The sequence below is a fragment of the Anas platyrhynchos genome, chromosome 19, assembly GCF_047663525.1.
Source record: "Anas platyrhynchos isolate ZD024472 breed Pekin duck chromosome 19, IASCAAS_PekinDuck_T2T, whole genome shotgun sequence".
Taxonomy (NCBI): domain Eukaryota; kingdom Metazoa; phylum Chordata; class Aves; order Anseriformes; family Anatidae; genus Anas; species Anas platyrhynchos.
This window is the reverse complement of record NC_092605.1, coordinates 12,355,110-12,365,939: the sequence shown is the minus strand read 5'-3', so window position 1 is coordinate 12,365,939 and position 10,830 is coordinate 12,355,110. Positions and strand designations below refer to the sequence as shown.

Genomic DNA, 10,830 nt, shown 5'->3' with positions numbered 1-10,830 from the left:
GTAAGAGCACATTTTCCATATTAAAAGGATATTTATCAATTCAGTGTAGAACTCCTAAATTGCATGCTTTCAATGTTCCCTGCAGATTATGCTTAGCCCATATTTTTGATGTTGCCTGGTTAGGAAATGTGCCATTAAACTAACATTTCTGGTAAATGCATCTGAAGAAATGGGGTGAGAGAATTGCTGGAAGCAATAAATACTTTCCCACAAAGAGTTACTTAGGATCATAATGAATGAGACTTAAAACCAAATGTTGAAAGTAGTCTGTGTTGCCCATTCTTTACCATGGTGAATACAATCATAAATTTCTGTTTACACATGAGCACTTGTGAAGACAGGCTAAAGTCACAGGCTGGTTATGAAGGAATGGTGATGTCTTTGTTATCCCCTCACCTTTGTGCTCTACTTAGAAACTAATTTCTGCAGTTCCTAATGCAGTTGTGATTTACCTTCACTGCATGTCAAGGAAGATGAATGTGTCTGTCACAGGAGGCACACTGGTGACAGATTTGTTGGTAAGTAGCTTCTGACAGAGTGCTACTCTTGGAAGTTCCTAGAATGAGTTAACCAAACATTAAAGGCAAGTAAACCACACAGCCAGTGATTAGAGAATGGGCAGCTTTCAGATACACACTGCAGGTGCACCGTTATTCAAATTCCTCTTGTCTGCACAGCTAACTTTAGTGGAAGAGATCTGGGCAGCACTTTCTGGAAAACAAAATTATATTCAGGGTGCCCGTTCCATAATTCAACAAAGCAGCTGAGGGGCTCCTGTTACAGAGCAGGTTAGTGGTGTTCACAGGCTGGGAGACTACTTGATAGAAAAGTGATGGAAACAGCAAGTGGCAGGAATCAGAGAGGAGGAAGGAAGGGGAAGGAAAGAAGGGAAGGAGCATGACATTAACCCCTGCAGGCGACATAAAATAAGTGGTACTAATGATATCAAAAGTCCATGTAGCCCAACTTTCTGTCTTTATAAGCCAATCACAGAAAGGAGAGGCATCTTGCGTAAGGCAACATATAGTGGCCTGAAAAAATATATGCCAAATCTACTTGATCTCTAGGTGCAGTGCCAACTTCAGTCAACTACTGCTTTGTCAAGCAATACAGGTGTATGTTGCCTTGCTTCCAAATAAGTCTTTCAGGTCCCTCAAAGTGCCTGCTTCTCCCTGAGAAGTCTTTCCAGATAGTCTTCTTGGTTGTAGGATCTAAGAGCAGAGCCATCCCAAAACACTGCACTGCATTCTGTCTCATGCATTTGCTAAGCTTGGATTTTAACTCTTAGTACCTTGACATACATGTATATATGTTTTTCATAGTCCTATCTATTGTGAAACTCTACTTTTAGAAGCACAGTTCTGAATTCAAGGGAAATGGGAGAAAGAAACAACTTCTTTTTGTAGGCCTTTTTCCTGACTGCATGTTGTATTTGTTGGTAAATGCAAGGAGAATTCTGCTGTTGAATTGATTTTTTTTTTTTTCTCAAATTGTCAGGAAGTTTCTTCCTCAAATACAGAGAACTTTCAATACTGTTTCAATACTGTTATTGGAATAGTGCTTACATGCTCAGGAGGAACACGTCCTTCTAGCCCAGGAGTTCACAGATCAGAGGTCCTCTGCAGTGGGGCAGAAGCTCTGCCAGAGCATATGCACTATATCTATTTTAAACTTTCTCTCAGAGATCGTCCTTTATGGCCATTTTGGAGCCGTGTTTTCCTCATCATCAGTTAACAGCTGTCAACTGACAAGCAGCCCAACTCCATAAATAGCATGTCAACACAAAAGGCTATCCTTCTGCAGTTATGGCAATAAGTATCTAAGAGGAAGGAACCCTTGGCTTCCCTTGCCTTGGTATGATATTTGGACCCTGATAATTTACCATAATTTATGGCCTCCCCCACACAAATAGTACTGTTAGTTCATCAAAAAACAAAACATGAGAATATGATTTTTTTCCTTCATGTTCTATCTATATGTGATGTTTGTTGTTTAGACTAGCACACTGACATATGGTACCACTAGAGAGATTCATTTTTACTAGATAAAATATTCTGAAAAAATAAGAAAAAAAAAAAAAAAGAAAGAAAGAAAACAAAACCAAAAACACATTAGCCTAACAGGTCCATAAAAAGAACAAAGAGTTCTCATTTTCAAGGACATTTACAGTCTTTATTAAATTAAATGTAAATGATTAAGTTATTGATTTTGAAAGTTGATGTTTTTATATACCTCAGAGTGTACTCCCCAAACTATCCTTCCTATTCAGGTAAGCAAGTAAACAGAACCCAAAAATGTTAATTCTTTCTATCTGGAAAAAGAAGCTTTTTATAGATAAAATTAATATTTCAGAAATTAACACTTCTACAAAATTTTGATGGGTATTGCAAGGCAAAGTCAGACATATGCACCTTCTCAGAAATTATAGCAATTCTTCTAGACAGGAATAGTAACTATGACATATAAGCATAAAAATAGACAAGAGGATCATCATAGTTTCAGTTGCAAGAAAGCTATTGAATTACTTGTTATTTTTCTATAAAAGTTCATAATATACCATTTGTTATCTATACAGTCCTTGAGAGATGCTTGTCTAATCCTTTAAAGCATAGGCTAAAGGAGATTATGGAAGACCATGTTAATATATTCTGTACTAATATACAGTATTGCTTATTCAAAGGTTTCCTAAATCTTTGCTCCACATACTCTTTACTGCAAATACAAAAGTTATGGTCTTGGCCATAGAACCACCTATGTCCCTTAAAAAATATTTTTTTCCATGTGAGAAAATTATTTTCATACTTCCATACCCAGTCTTCACATCTCTCATTTCTTAACAATGAACATCTGTCTATAACTCTTCATACATGTTCTCTTTATATTTGTCATTCTAGCTCCTCTCCTCCCTACAATGTGGAAAGATTTTCTCTCTCAGAAAAGTTTTACAAAAGTGCTCTATGCAATGCATCATATACAATCACTAAGATAACCCATTGCTGAGGAAAGCAAACATTTACTTCTAGCACCACAGAAACAGTACTTAGACTAATATAATAACTAATATGATAGACTAATATAATTAAAAGACTAATATAATGAGATATACTATTTTTGCAAGTGTTTGACATTCATAGACGTGTATAAGCTTCTGCCCCCACTTCCTTTTCTCCCTGGCTCAGCTGAAATAATGCATGTATGTCTCTGTCTGCTGTTATCCTCCCAAAAGCAATTTGTTTCCATTTAGTAAATTTCCTTCCTAAAATTTTAGACAATTTCTCCAGTTTGAAGAGCTAATTGTTCTGATTGCATTTTGTCCTGCCAAAGTGCTCAGATGCCCCTCTCACAGAAGCTCTAAAACTCTTCTTGAGGTATACAGTGTAACAGCCATCTGAGGTAATAACATCAGGTAATCGTAAAATCATAGAACAGTTTGGGATGAAAGGGACCTTAAAAACCATCTTAGTTCAACCCATCCCCACACAGCCCCAATAAGCCCGGATGCAACCCACTAGATCAGATTGCTGAAAACCCCATCAAACCTGGCCTTGAACACCTCCAAATATGAGTCATCCACTGGTTCTGTGGGCAACCTGTTCCAGTGCTTCACTTTACTCACTGGGAAGAATGTTTTCCTAATATCTAATCTAAATCGCTCCTCTTGTAGAATAAAGCTAGTGCCCCTTGTCCTATCACTACACTCCATGATAAAGAGTCCCTGACCAGATCTGTTCTGTAGTCCTCCTTTCAGTACAGGAAGGATGCTATAAGGTCTCCCTAAAGACTCCTCTTCTCCAGGATGAACAACTCCAGCTCCCTCAGACTGTCTTTGTACAAGAGGTGCTCCAGTCCTCTGATCATCCTCATGGCTCTCCTCTGGACTTGCTCCCACAGCTCCATGTCCTTCTTTTCTTGGGGGTCCCAGAGCTGAGTGCAATACTCCAGATGGAGTCTCATGAGAGCAGATGGAGGGGGAGAATAACGTCGCTTGAACCCTTCCTTTGATGCAGCCCAGGATATGGTTGGCTTTCTGGGCTGCAAGCGCATATTGCCAGTTTGGGTATAGTTTTTCATCCACCAACACCCTCAAGTTTTTCACCTCAGGGCTGCTCTCAATCTATTCTCCATTCAGTCTCTTTTTGTTCCTGGGTTTGTCCTGATCCAGGTACAGGACTTTACACTGCCATCTTGAACTTCATGAGGTTTTCAAAAGCCCACCTGTCACGGACCCTCTGTATGGTATCATTGCCATCAAGCATGTCAGCCACACCACACAACTTGGTGTCATCAGCAGACTTGCTGAGGGTGTTCTCACTGTCACTTGCTGAGGGTGACCCTCTGTCTATGTCACCAACAAAGATGTTAAATACTGCTGGTCTCAATACTGACACCTGAAGAATGCCACTTGTCACAGGTCTCCACCTGGCAACAAACTGTTGACTGAAACTCTCTATGTGCAACCGTCCAGCCAATTTCATACCCACTGAGTGGTCCATCCATCAAACCCATGTCTCTCCAATTTAGAAGTAAGGATGTCATGCAGGACAGTGTCAAATGCCTTGAGCAAATCCAGGTAGATGATATCACTTGTTCTTGCCTTATTCATATATACTATAACTCCATTGTAGAAAGCTACCAAATTTGTCAGGCATGATTTTCCCTTAAGGAAGTGACATTGGCTGTCACCACTCACCTCTCTGTTTTCCATGTGCTTTAGCACAGTTTCCAGGAGGATTTGCTCCATGATGTTACTTGGCACAGAGGTGAAACTGACTAGCCTGTAGTTCCCCAGGTCTTCCTTTATTCCCTTTTTTAAAAAGGGAGTTACGTTTCCCCTTTTTCAGTCAGTGGCAACTTCAACAGGCTGCCATTACTTCTTGAATATGATGAATATGCTTAGCAACGTCATCTGTCCAGTCCCTCAGGACCCTTGTATGCACATCACCAGGTCCCATGGACTTGTGTACCTTCAGGTTCCTTAGATGCTGTCAGACCTATATTTTTATAAACGATCTGGATGTAGGAATAGAAGGTATTTTGAGCAAGTTTGCTGATGACACCAAACTTGGAGGAGTTGTGGACTCGAATGAGGGTGGAAAGGCCTTGCAGAGGGATCTGGATAGGTTGGAGAGCTGGGTGATTGCCAACTGCATGAAGTTCAATAAGAGCAAGTGCCGGGTCCTGCACCTGGGACGGGGAAACCCTGGCTGCACGTACAGACTGGGCAATGAGATGCTGGAGAGCAGCCTAGAGGAGAGGGATCTGGGGGTCGTGGTAGACAGCAAGTTGAATATGAGCCAGCAGTGTGCCCTGGCAGCCAGGAGGGCCAACCGTGTCCTGGGGTGCATCAAGCACGGCATCGCTAGTAGGTCAAGGGAGGTGATTGTCCTGCTCTACTCTGCGCTGGTGCGGCCTCACCTCGAGTACTGTGTGCAGTTCTGGGCACCACAGTATAAAAAGGACATGAAACTGTTGGAGAGTGTCCAGAGGAGAGCTACGAAGATGGTGAAAGGCCTGGAGGGGAAGACGTACGAGGAACGGCTGAGGGCACTGGGCCTGTTCAGCCTGGAGAAGAGGAGGCTGAGGGGAGACCTCATCGCAGTCTACAAATTCCTCGTAAGGGGGTGTTGAGAGGCAGGAGACCTTTTCTCCATTAACACCAGTGACAGGACCCGCGGGAACGGGGTTAAGCTGAGGCAGGGGAAATTTAGGCTTGACATCAGGAGGGGGTTCTTCACAGAGAGGGTGGTTGCACACTGGAACAGGCTCGCCAGGCAAGTGGTCACTGCACCGAGCCTGTCTGAATTTAAGAAGAGATTGGACTGTGCACTTAGTCACATGGTCTGAACTTTTGGGTAGACCTGTGCGGTGTCAAGAGTTGGACTTGATGATCCTTAAGGGTCCCTTCCAACTCAGGATATTCTATGATTCTATGATTCTATGATTCCTTCAGTGAGCAGGTCTTCATTCTCCCAGTCCCTGTCTTTTGCCTTCTGCAATTTGAGCAGTGTGGTTACTATATATTAATACTATATATTAATATATTAGTCATTTGCTGGTGAAGAGTGAGGCAAAAAATCATTTAAAACCGAAGTCTTCTCCAAATGCTAGGTAACCAGGTCTCCTGTTTCTGTCCCATTCTGGACCAGAGACATAAAAACTCCTCCTTGGAGAAGGAATCCACACAGCCAAAACCACGAAGCACAGCTCACCTAAATAAGACGGGCACCTCTGCCGTGCTCCCACCTCAAACTGGCATTTGGGTCTTGGAACCCCCACCCCTGCCCCTGGAACCCATTGAGCCTAGGTGTCAGGTCCTCAGCACCTGATTCTGCCCCACTGATGTTCTCCTATTGTGCCACTTGCTAGAGGAGAGACAGCCTGTGGTTCCAGTGTCTGTTAGTGATTGACCCTACCTCTCACAGCGTCTCTGTCTCCCAGGGAGCTGGCCCTGCTCACAGGTCTCAGAGGGCAAGGGGAACCTCATACACAATTCTTCTCAACCCCCCTCACTGGGCTTCCTCTGCAAGATGAAGAAGAGGGAGATGAGAGACAGGCTGTCTTTTCTCGCTGGGGCCCTGTTCTGCTTTTGTGTGTGAACAGTGAAGGTCCAGGTCAGCTTTGGTTGAGTTCACAGTCACTTACTTCTACCGGGACAATTACTTTGATGATGTGTATTTTGATCCTAGAGTCAGCTTAAAGGTAGACCGTGGGAAACACTTGCTTACCCTTCAGGCTGCAAAGGGCTTTCTCTGTTGCCCTTTGTGGCCTAAGAGTCTAAGAGATCCTCACCTGTGGAGGTAAGATCCTCATGGCCATCCTAAGATGAGTGGGGCACTCCAGAGTCCTGAGCCTCCCCTGGTGCCTGCACTCTGAAGGTCCAGCCAGAACACAGCTGTCAAAAGAGGTGCAACAGTCGCAGCCCTCAGACTGTGCAATCAGGTGTGTGTGTTGGAGTTGGCAGGTCTATCGGTGCTTTGTGTTGGCCTTTTGACAGTCACACACTTCAGAGCACCTACATGGAGGCTTTCTCAGCAGAGGGCCCCATGCAAACGAGGCTCTGCACAGCGACCAGTGGCTGCTACTGCCAGCCCAGGGTCCTTTGTATCAGCATTAACGAGCCACAAATTTCTAGGCCTTCTTTGGCCCATTCCACCTGCCTTTGACCTGTTCCAGTGAACACAGAATATAGATAGACACTAGATAAGTTGACCTAACTAGTTAAATTTCATCCCATTTGGTTGGGTTTGGCGATAACACGTAGGTCAGCAAGTTTCACCAGCTTTAAATGCATGCCATTTTAAGCGAGTCCTAGCTGCTGTTTTATAGCAGGGAAGGCACCCAGTGGAAGGACCACCTCTGAGGCTCCATGCTGCCACCCGCTGGCAATTCGTGCCTTCAGCACAAATTCTGCTCTGAGCACAAATAGATGAGGTCAGGTGTTGCCTGTCTGAGTTCCCTGTGACTGACAGGAGGCTGCTGGAGTCCAGTGCTGAGAGGAAAGCTGATGGGGCCTGTGTCCTTCATGCAACAGGCCAGGTGGCAATGGGACAGGCACAGCCACCCTCCCAACTGATGTCTGCCTTGACTTCCTCTAATTGATTTCCCGTGGCGACTGTACTGTACTGGGATGCCTCCTTTCCTGAGCTCTCCAAAGAGCTAGCGAAGGCAGGCTGCAGGCAGAGTGGGGCCTCCATAACCAGCATGTTATAGCCACTGACTCGGCCAGAGGTTCTTCTGCAGTCCCCATACTGCAATGGGATTCCTTGAAGGATCTCCGTTGAGCAGCCCTGCTACTTTCCCTCAGTGAGTGCTGCAAAAGCACAGTCTGAGAAAGGGGAAGAGTCTTTCTGGAAGCTTCTGAAGGTTGGAGTAAGTCCTGCCTCTGGCTTCATCCTCGCCACAGAGGGAGGCAGTTGTAAAATTGTACGCTTTCAGGGCTACATACCATCTTTTCATTTGTTGATGTCCAAGGGAAGGGATGTCCCCACCCACCCCAAACAGACCGCTGAAGCACCTGTGCAGCTGCCATGTTCCCGATGGGACAGCGTGTCCCAGGAGAGCAGAGTGAGCACCCAGGCACTGGTTTCACTCACTGTCATTCCACTGGCTTCAGAGGGGTCACTCTTGATTTATACTCTTACAAGTGGGAGCACACTCAGGCCTGTTTCTGATTTTTCACATTTCAGCTGACAAAGGAGCTGTGCCGGAGCAGGCCTTTCTGGGATAAGAATAGCATCTGCCATCTTAGGACACAGCACAGTTGTCCAGCTCCTACATGGCAACGCATTGCAGTGAGATATAGAAGGCAAGCTACCCGCTGAGGAATGTCTTCAAGCGCTATTAGTGGAAGCATATCATCTACACAAGCAGGCATGGCTTCACGCAGGAGTCTTGCAAGAGGCAGCTATTTTTAGCTTTTGACACTGCCGATGAAGGGAGACAAATGGCAAAGTGATCCTCCTGGCACAGGCAACCTCCAGAGCTCTCTGAGCAAGCCCCTTCTGGGAATGACTCTTGTCAAGGCTGCAGGGCCTGAGGGTGCAGGAGATGGGGAGTGCTGGTGCACTCCCAGGAGGGAGCTGTGAATTTGCTGGGGACACGAGGCCTCGGTCCCACCAGCACTGCCCAGCTGCACTTACAGCAAGTTGTCCCTGAGGGCATGCACCTGTCCCTGAGCTTAGGACATTCCGCTGCCTGCTTTATCTCCAACCACATCCCTGAGCGCTAGGGAGAGAACAGGGGGCATGGAACTTTGTGTAAGTGAAGGTTACGGTAGCTCAGAAGAGAACAGACACAGTTATGATCTGAGAGTTGCTTCATCTTCAGTGAATCGCTCGCACTTTCCTATCAGTACCTCTTGTAACATTTTCTTTTGTACAAGTCATCAAAGAAACTTTTCCAGATGCCACGCTTACCAGTGTGTCCAGGAGTCATCCGTCGGCTCACTCTTCTTCTTGGCTGCTCTCTTCCCTATGGCTGGCTTTTGCTGGCTACCTTGTTTTGTTCTGATGTCATGACACATCCTTGAGCTCCCACAGTGGAGCCAATGCAAAGCAAAGGAGAGTGCAGGGTCTGAAAAGTAGGTTTTCAAAGAGTCTCAGAATTTTATGCTTGTACAGATTAGCCCTGCCATTACAGCTAACAGAAATGCTCATGCGATGTTGTGTGCCATCTAGACTCTACCCATCCCTACCTGAAGCTTTGGAGAAGCCTGCAGGTGTGTGTGGACAGGGATTCTAGAGCCACACAAGAGGAGCACTGAGCTGAGATGTGTTTGGACAGTCCAGGCTCACCACAGAGACCCCATCCATGATGGCAGAGCCAGGCACTCTGTCAGGCACAGAGCAAGACTGCAGAGGATGAGGAGGCATGAGAAAGATTGAAGTCTGCTAGGAAGCCACGGGGAAAAAATATGCAGTGTCTTGAGAAGGGAGAACTAGTCTGGCATCTCTACAAAGTATTGGGTAGCTTTCTTAAGGTCCTTGTGATTGAAAACCTAAAGAACCATCTCCCCTTGCTCTCTCAGACAGTAGTGACAGCAGTGGCAGAGGTTCTGCTCACCAGTCCTCCCTAGTGACACTGGAAGCAAGCTGGGCTTCCTTGCAAGAGCTGGTGTGTTGGTGAGGCTGCACTTGGGAGCCAGGTTGGGTGGATATTCGTCCATCCATTGGATAATGCTGTCACAGACGTACAGCTGTCGGTTGAAACTTCCCAGTGGTGTGAGTGCCTGCTTGGAGGCAGAACGCCCTGTATGGACTTCTAAAGCTTGGACCAAGAGGCCAGTCTCAGTCCTTATCACTTCCCATCACCCTTAAGGAGCTCCAGTGGCAAGCTCTCCATTGTAAATATCGTAAGCCAATCAGGGTTGAAAGCATTCAGGGGCTACCCGCTTGGGCACAATTGTTTTCTTCACGGCTTCCATCCCTTCAGCCCACAGCACCAGCCTCACCCCCATCCTTTCTCACCTTTTAGGCTCAGTGATACATGGAGGATCCACCTCTGCTTTTGAGCAGCAGCCCTTGTACAGTAGACAGAGGTGGAAGCACATGGACCCTCGCGAAACATCAACACATACATTGTCCTCTGCTCCTGCATCGGCTTCTTGCTTCCCTTTAGTGCCAGCTGAACCTCACTCCTCAGTTACTGCTAATGTCTTTCTCATCCACTCTGCATCAGTCCACACCAAGGGCTCCTGCAGTCGGGAGTCAGTCAAGGTAATGGGCTGCGAACACTTCAGACAGGGGCAGTGTGGCAACAGTGGGTGCAATTGTGCAAATTTCTAGTCCTTAAAGGATCACCAAATTAACTTAGTAGTCCTCAGTTACCACTAACCTGTCTTTGATTCACAGTACAGCCCTGCAGAGCCTTCTGACAGAATCCTCCAGGGTTGTGTGGTCTTCCTGAAAACAAGGGACAAAATTTGCTTGGAAGTACAGAACTGTCAGTTATGTGAAAGCATTTGTTTAGGCAGACATCTGTGTGCATGCCTTTAACGTACCATCGCAGCCTCCATGTGCCTTTTCAGCCAAGGCCTAACGTTTCAGAATGCTCCAGCTGAGATGGCTGATAGAGCACATGAGACTGTACGTGCAGCTGTACATGCCCAGCGGTCCTCTTCTATTCAGATCAGGGTCTGAATGGAAGAAAAATTATTTGCCAATTTCCCCCTTCCCTTCTGACTCACATTGACCAAAATATTGCCAGCTTAGCATGTATTTAGGCTGAAGGGGAGCTTCAGGTATCTGAGGAAATAATGGAGGAATACAGCCATCAGCTTTCTTCTTTTCCCTTGCCTGTGGACTTGCCACACACGGCCTGACCTTTGAGGTG

The 10,830-nt window shown here is 45.8% G+C and overlaps 1 long non-coding RNA gene across 21 annotated transcripts in view; it reads left to right on the top strand.

Moving 5' to 3' along the window:
* Window positions 1-10,830, top strand: part of LOC106020524 (uncharacterized) — a 189,203-nt gene that overhangs the window by 139,225 nt on the left and 39,148 nt on the right. The window contains exon 12 of one of the 21 annotated variants that reach the window (XR_011804165.1): window positions 9,973-10,214. The exons of the other annotated variants lie outside the window; for them this stretch is intronic. This is a non-coding gene — a long non-coding RNA (uncharacterized lncRNA). The remainder of the gene's footprint in view (window positions 1-9,972; window positions 10,215-10,830) is intronic. 21 annotated transcript variants of the gene reach the window in all.